The sequence below is a fragment of the Arachis ipaensis genome, chromosome B7 (assembly GCF_059453495.1).
Source record: "Arachis ipaensis isolate K30076 ecotype BB chromosome B7, ASM5945349v1, whole genome shotgun sequence".
Classification (NCBI taxonomy): domain Eukaryota; kingdom Viridiplantae; phylum Streptophyta; class Magnoliopsida; order Fabales; family Fabaceae; genus Arachis; species Arachis ipaensis.
The window spans coordinates 119,451,261-119,458,921 of NC_142442.1; the positions used below are offsets into that span (position 1 = coordinate 119,451,261).

The window sequence follows — 7,661 nt, forward strand, 5'->3', positions numbered from 1 at the left end:
GGTTGGTGTGTTAAATGTTGATGAATTGATGAATGTTGGGTTGATTGTGATGAATTTTAATGATATGATGATGTTGAATGATCGTATGGATTGGAAGTTGGTTCCTTATGATAATTATAGTGTTATGATTTATGAAATGGTGGGTTTGATGGTGATTTTGATCAAAAGTGTTATATAGTTGATGTTGGAATTGAGAGTAATAAAATGAGAAGGAGAATATGGTAAGGTTGGTGTATTATGATACAACAGGTACATTTTGATGAAAAATGGAATTTAGGATGGTTTGGTATGGTTTGGTATGATTTGGTATGGGTATGGTAAGATATGGTGGGAATTGTAAAGTTTGGTAAAATTGGGTTTTTTGGTGAACTTTGTCTGATCATAACTTTTGCTTCGGTTTTCGAAATTGATTGAAATTTATTTAGAATTAAAGATCTTTAAAAACTCTTTAAATCAATATAAAGTTTGTGAAAATTGGAATTTTGTAGAGGAAGTTATGATCCTTCAAAGTTGGTGTTAAAAATCTGAGATTATGCAAAGTTGCAGAATTTCATGATTTCTGATATGTGCGGGCGCACACCCTCGTACGGACGCACAACCTGCAAATATTTTGACCTGTGCGGACACACGCACAGGCAGGGAAGTGCGCTCTGTTCGCAGCGCTAGCACAGCTTGTGCGCGCACATATCTAAGGAAAAACTTCAACCTGTCCGGACGCACAGGTCTGTGCCGACGCACACGTCGGGAAGGTCAGTCTGTTGGGGGCACTGGCACAGGTTGTGCGAGTGCACAGATCCTTGTAAAAATTGACACCTGTGTGTACACACCGGTGCGTACGCACACCCCTGTTTCTCAAAATTATATTTGTTTTCAACTATTCTACCTTCCCAACAAGGTTGTAAGCTTCTAAAATACCATTTTAAGACTTATGGGCTTAACTTTGAGTATTAGAACATGGGATGTAACTTAAGGTTGCTAGAACACAGTTTTATGATAAATTAGAAAATAGAGGCCTAGGTTTCTGGCGTGTTGAGAATGATTTGACGTTGGGTGGAGGATGATTGATATATGAGATAAGGAATGATGAACTTTTAACATTGGAAACTGAGTTATGAATGGACAGTGGTTGAGATGAGTTGAGGACTCAGATTGAGACGATGGATCTCTGTATACTGAAAATGTTTTCTAAAAACTACTGAAATATTGTTTTTATTGAGAATATGAGATGCTATGCGCCCGGCAGGGACGGAGGTTGGATCCCTCCTGTTGAGGTAGCGGCGGCGGCGTAAGGGCGGTGGTTCATCCCGCTTGCGTTGAGATGTGAGGTCTGTGGCAAGAGTATCCCTCTCGCATCCCTTCGGATCTATAGGCGTGCAGGCGCCGGTACCTGGACAGTGATCCGGGCACTATATCTCGGGGTTCCCATATGAGAAATCCGAAGGGCGACGTCTCCATGGAGATGTGTTGGGTTGGCAGTTGAACCGATAATGTGATATCACAGCCAGTAGGGCAGGCATTCATCATATGCATCTTCTATCTGTTTGCTTGCTTTGCCAACTTGAATTTGTATGTCCAATTGAATAACATGTCTAATTGCTTACTTGATCTACTTGCCTTGTATGCTTTTACTTGTGAATTACTTGCATTGTTATTAATTGTGCTTTCTACTGGGATTGAGGAGGTTCGGAAGGCGGTGGCGATGGGATCGCATGGAGGATAGGTTGGTGAAGGCTGTGGGACAGCGGTGTTTGGTTAGAATAGAAATCCCTTTAGATAGATTACCTGGTTTAACTATGATAAGGTTTATATTATGCTTATTTGCTTTAGAATGCCTAAGTTTGAATCTTGTGATGGATATGGAGCTTAGGATTGCCTTTGGCATCCCGGGGTCTTATATCCTACATCACTGGACACTGTTACCATACTGAGAACCTCCAGTTCTCATACTATATCTTTGTTGTGTTTTTTCAGATGTAGGTCGCAACCCACCTCGGTGAGTTGCTTTGGATGGTGACAGGAGCGGAGGATCTTGGTTTCCTTTGGAGTCTTTTTGGTTTATTTTGTTTATATGTCTCTCACTTTTGTATTTTGTTTAGCCTAGAGGCTTATATTATGAGAGAAAAACTTGTATAAGTTATTTTTAAACTATCAGGTTTTTGCATGGTCTGTATATGGCTAGCCGGCTTAAACTCCGCGAGTCGTGACTAGTTTCTTATGATATTATACTATTATACTATTACCTTGTTTATATCACTTCTGTTTCTTATGCCTTAAGATAGTACATTTTTGCACTTTTGAAATCCCCTTTTTGAGCTATATCCTTCATCAGGCTTCTAAATTATATTATTTCTTCTATATATATATTAGAGTAAAGTATCGTTTTTGTCCCCAACGTTTGGGGTAAGTCCTATTTGTGTCCCTAACGTTTAAATCGTCCTATTTGTATCCTTAACGTTTATAAAAGTGATTCAATGTTATCCTACTATCAATTATACTAACAAATCAGATGATCTTTTTCAATTATTCTCACTTGGATGTGTTCGATTTTAATATTATACCCACTATTTGTGTTTAGATTCAATTATGTCCCTAAAAAAGTGAATTATGTAAATGTTGTAGGAATTAGTTTCAACATTTGATGAGCTATTTTTCGGAGTAGATCATCGATTCTATCCCAGACATTTGTATTCTAACTTCAAGAAGAGATTTTTAAAACTCAAACTAAAGCACTCATGATGTGTAATTGACGGCATGATAACATTGAATCACTTTTACAAACGTTAGAGTTACAAATAGGACGATTTAAACGTTAGGGACACAAATAGGATTTACTCCAAACGTTGGGGACAAAAACGATACTTTACTCTATATATTATGTATGAGCTTAGAACTGTCGTAATCTCTGATTAACCTTTGCTTTATGACGCGAGATAAGGCTTAGGCTAATTAAGGTGTTACATATTACATAGCAAAAGTTTATTCTTCCAATAAGTTCAAAGTTGTAGGTAATGTAGAAATTCTGTCGTGCATGGAAAAAATACAAGGGCAAAATAAAAAATAACATTTCTTGAAGTACAACACAAAGAAAGAAATGATAAAGTACTAACCATTAGAGATACCTGAGGTTCAATTTCGCAAACTAATTTAGTATTGGAGTCTTCTAGCTATCAAGGTAATGTTATATGTTTTCTATTTCTTCCAGCTATCCTTGATTCTTTATGTGATTAGACTTGGTGTTTTAAAAAAAGGTGATGCAATTTTGAAAGAGAAATAAAATGTGTCTGCTAAGAATAATGTATCTCTTTTTCATGTTTATATTTAGCCTATGTCTGCTAAGAATACTGAAAATACATAACGCAAATATGTCCCTCTACCAAATGAGATCCACAAATTTTGGAATAGTGCGCAAGCAGCTGGTAACATAACTTTTTTTGTGATTTCTCCTTTATATCCATGTTATATTATCTAGTTAGTATGCTTCATATAAGTTTTTCTCTTCATGCTCTAGTGTGACTCTAAAGAGAACAATGAAAAATCATCAAAGGCTGAAGTTTTCATAGCAACTCGCACAAGTAAAAAAGGAAAAGAAATCGATGCTAAAACACAAACAACAATTGTGAATTGTTTGTATTTGTATTTGGATTTGTACAATATAAATTCTAAATAAATTTGTATTAATATTAAGTTAATGTGACTTTGTATTTTTTTTGTTGTTGTCACTTTTAATAGAATGAACTTCAAAACCATATAGAGGTAGGAAAAACCATGAGGATACATTTGTAGCAGTGCTAGAAAAGGACCAACCAGGTCGAGTTCGTTGTTATGGGACTTTAATTACAAGAAGCTCTCTTAAAAAGGATGAGGAGATTCGCCAAGTCAAAGGTGAATACAACGACAAGTAGGCATGGCAAAAATTCTCGGCGGGGCGGGTACCCGCGGGGATTTATCCGCTGGGGGACAGATATGGGGGTAATTTCTACCCGCGGGGACGGGGGACGGGGCCCCGTATAATAAACGGGGCGGGGACGGGGGTAGAGGTCCCCACTACGTGGAGACCCGTTTAATCCCCGTGTATATGAAAAGACAAAAATGCCCTTAGTATATATATAATATATGATTCATTGTTGGAGAAAGAAAACCTAGCCGTCACATTATACTCACTGCTCACACTCACACATGCTTTACTCTGCTTCAGAGACAAAAAACTCCTCTCCTCTTCACTCCTCACCGTGAAAAATCTCGTCTCGTCTCCTCTCCTCGAACATCGCCGACCGCCGACCGCCGACTGCTGACTGCCGCGTCTCCTCTCCTCTCCTTCTCGAACATCGCCGACCGCCAACCGCTGACCATCTCTTCTCCTCTAACCTCTCCTTTGCATCTCCTCTCCTCAGTGCCGCTTCCCAATCCTTGAGTGGCTCGGTCGCTCACTGTAGGTCTCGATCTCACTGTGGCGGCCACATCGTCCTCTCCTCGTCGCTGGTCTTCGGCTCTTCACTGGTCTGCCCCTTTTCTCCGTCAGGTAAGTCAGTTTTGTGGCTTTGAAATTTTTGTTTTTGAGTTCTATTTAGGATTGATTTGGTTCTGGATTTCTGATTTAGGGTAATTAGGTTTAGAGTTCTGAATTTTCTGATTATGATTTCTATTTAGGGTTGATTTGATTCTGAATTTTTTATTTAGAGTAATTAGGCTTCTGATTCTGATTTCTATTTAGGGTTATTTGATTCTGAATTTTTAAATTTGGGTAATTAGGTTCTGAGTTCTAAATTTCTGATTCTAAATTTGGTATTTTGATTTTTTTTTATAATTTTTTGTGATTATTACCATATCAATGTGATTTTTAAATCTAAAAAATTTGCAACATTCATCCTGGTTTGATATCGACATGCAATTTTGTTAAGATTATTACTTAATAATAACTCACAGATCGTAACTCACAGATTTTATTTTATTTGATTTGGGATTAAAGTGAATTTGATTCATAAAGATGAATACTTATTTAAATTCCTAATTTTAATTTTTTTAAATAGTTCGCTTGCAATGATTCATATATATGGATTAAAGTGAATTTGATTCATAAAGATGAATACTTATTTGAATGCCTAATTTTAATTTTTTTAAATAGTTCACTTGCAATGATTTTAAAGGCAAATAAGAGTCACCAAAAAAAAAAAGGCAAATGAGAGCTTTGCATAAAGCCATAATCCATCATCTTCTCCTTCGTTTTTTTTTAAAATAAAATAGTTGGTAGAGCAAAGTGTATTATTCATGTTGTTTCTGATATTAACTCATCATTACCGGTGTCTAGTTCTACTGAAATAATTAATTAGATTTGAGTATTTGACATAATGACACACAAAAATAAACCGACTTTCATTTCATTTATAATATCTTCAACACATTTTGTGGTATTTACACAGTTGATTATAAGTGAATATATTTAAATTTCTTCTAATATATATTTGGTCATAAAAGTGAAACGTATAGTTATTCAAGTGATACTAAATCTCATTATTTGTGTGTGTACATTTAAATTCAAAAAATCCGTTATTTACAGTTCTTTGAGTATTTACTAAAGTATTATTGAATTAATCATTGTATTAATAGCAATACTCAAACTAGCATTCTCGCAACAAGATATAAGATTTTTATTTTTTCTTTTTAGGTATCAATTGTGTCGACCACTTTTATTTATTATAAGCATCACAGTAGGCATTATAAGCATAACAGATTTTATTTTATTTGATTTGGGATTAAAGTGAATTTGATTCATGATTTATATTTCATGATTTATAGAATGTCTTCTTTGGATGCATTGAGCAATACTCTTGAGAAGAGTACTCCATCGGAAGAGCCTATAGGCACTAATATTCAAACTACACAAGAACCCCCAACGGATACCGCAACTACTAATGAAGGAACGACAAACTCTACAAGTGGTGTTCGAAAGAGGAAGTTAACCTCTGAAGTGTGGAATCACTTTAAGATTGTGGAAATCAAGGAAAAATTAAAGGCTGAATGTAATTATTGCAAATCGAAGCTACTTGGTGACCCAAAACAAAACACTTCGCACTTACGTGATCACTTCAAAAGCTGCAAGCTCCGCACCACTAGAGATGTATGATGAAGACAACTCCAACAACTAGTGGGGAAACAGTTGTGGTTGGTGCATATACCTTCGACCAAGAAAATGCAAGGAAAGAGTTATCAGTTATGGTTTGTCTTCACGAGTATCCGCTATCTATTGTGGACCACATTGGATTTCGACGATTTTGCAATGCTTTGCAACCTCTCTTCAAGGTGATTACTCGCAACACTTTAAAGAGTGACATCTTGAAGCTCTACAATGATGAGAGATCAAAGACAATGAATGTCCTTGAGCGTAATAAAAGTCGAGTTGCAATTACAACTGATATGTGGACAGCAAGCAACCAAAACAAAGGTTATATGGCTATCACAGCTCATTACATTAATGATTCTTAGAAATTGCAAAGCCGTCTTGTGAGGTAATAATATTATCATTATAGGTTCTTTTGAATGTTTATATGATTGCAAAGCTGTCTTGTTTATAATTGTACTAAATTATCATTACAGGTTTATATATGTGCCGGCTCCCCACACGGCTGAGGTACTTTCAGAGGTTCTTGTAGATTATTTGATGGATTGGAATCTTGATAGGAAGGTATCCACTTTGACTGTTGATAACTGCAGTACTAATGACGTTATGATTGAGAATATTTTGACTAAAATATCACATAGAAACTTTATCTTGGGTGGTAAATTATTTCACATGCGATGTTGTACACATATATTAAATTTGATTGTCAAGGATGGGTTACAACTTATTTCACATGCTATTGAAAGGGTGAGGGATATTGTTCATTATTGGACTGCAACACCTAAAAGAGAAGAAAAATTTAAGGAAACATGTGCACAACTTAAAATACCCTACACAAAAAATCTTTGTCTTGATTGTAAAACAAGGTGGAACTCAATATTTTTTATGCTTGAAGTTGCAATTATGTATAGAGATGTGTTTGAAAGATTGTCATTGCGTGAGAGTCAATATAAATCTTTGCCTAGTGAGAAGGATTGGGATATGGCGGATGAGATTTTTCAAAGATTGAGGATATTCTTTGATGTGACTGAATTATTTTCTGGAACAACTTATCCTACATCAAATCTTTATTTTCCCTAAGGTTTGTGTGATTAAGTTGGCTTTGATGGAGTGGAAAATTTGTGGAAATGAGATAATTGAAATGATGGCTACTAGTATGATAACTAAGTTTGAAAAGTATTGGGGTGTGATTAATACAGTTATGGCTATTGGGACTCTTTTGGATCCTAGGTACAAGATGTATTTATTGAATTTCCTTTTTCGTAAAATATATGGTGAGACGGAGGCATGTGTTGTAATTGGTCAAGTGAAAAGGGTAGTGCAAGACTTAGTTTTAGAATATGCAACAAAGGGAAGAGAGAGAGACCAAGCTGCTCAATTAGATATGCCGCCACCACCATCAATTCCTTCAAATTCAAAGGGGAGGAAGTTCAGTCATGAAGATTAGCAAGCTGATTTTGCTGCACATGTAAGTGAGGAATCCGCATTTATTGATACAAAGAGTGAGTTGGATTATTATCTTGAAGAGAGACCGGTACCACAAACT

The 7,661-nt window shown here is 36.0% G+C and overlaps 1 long non-coding RNA gene across 1 annotated transcript; it reads left to right on the plus strand.

Annotated features, from left to right (window-relative positions):
• Positions 1–4,237: 4,237 nt before the first annotated feature.
• LOC148553899 (uncharacterized) lies at positions 4,238–6,719 on the plus strand. The gene is made up of 3 exons (XR_015892042.1): positions 4,238–4,519; positions 5,794–6,503; positions 6,592–6,719. It is a non-coding gene; the product is annotated as an uncharacterized LOC148553899 (long non-coding RNA).
• The last annotated feature ends 942 nt before the right edge of the window (positions 6,720–7,661 follow it).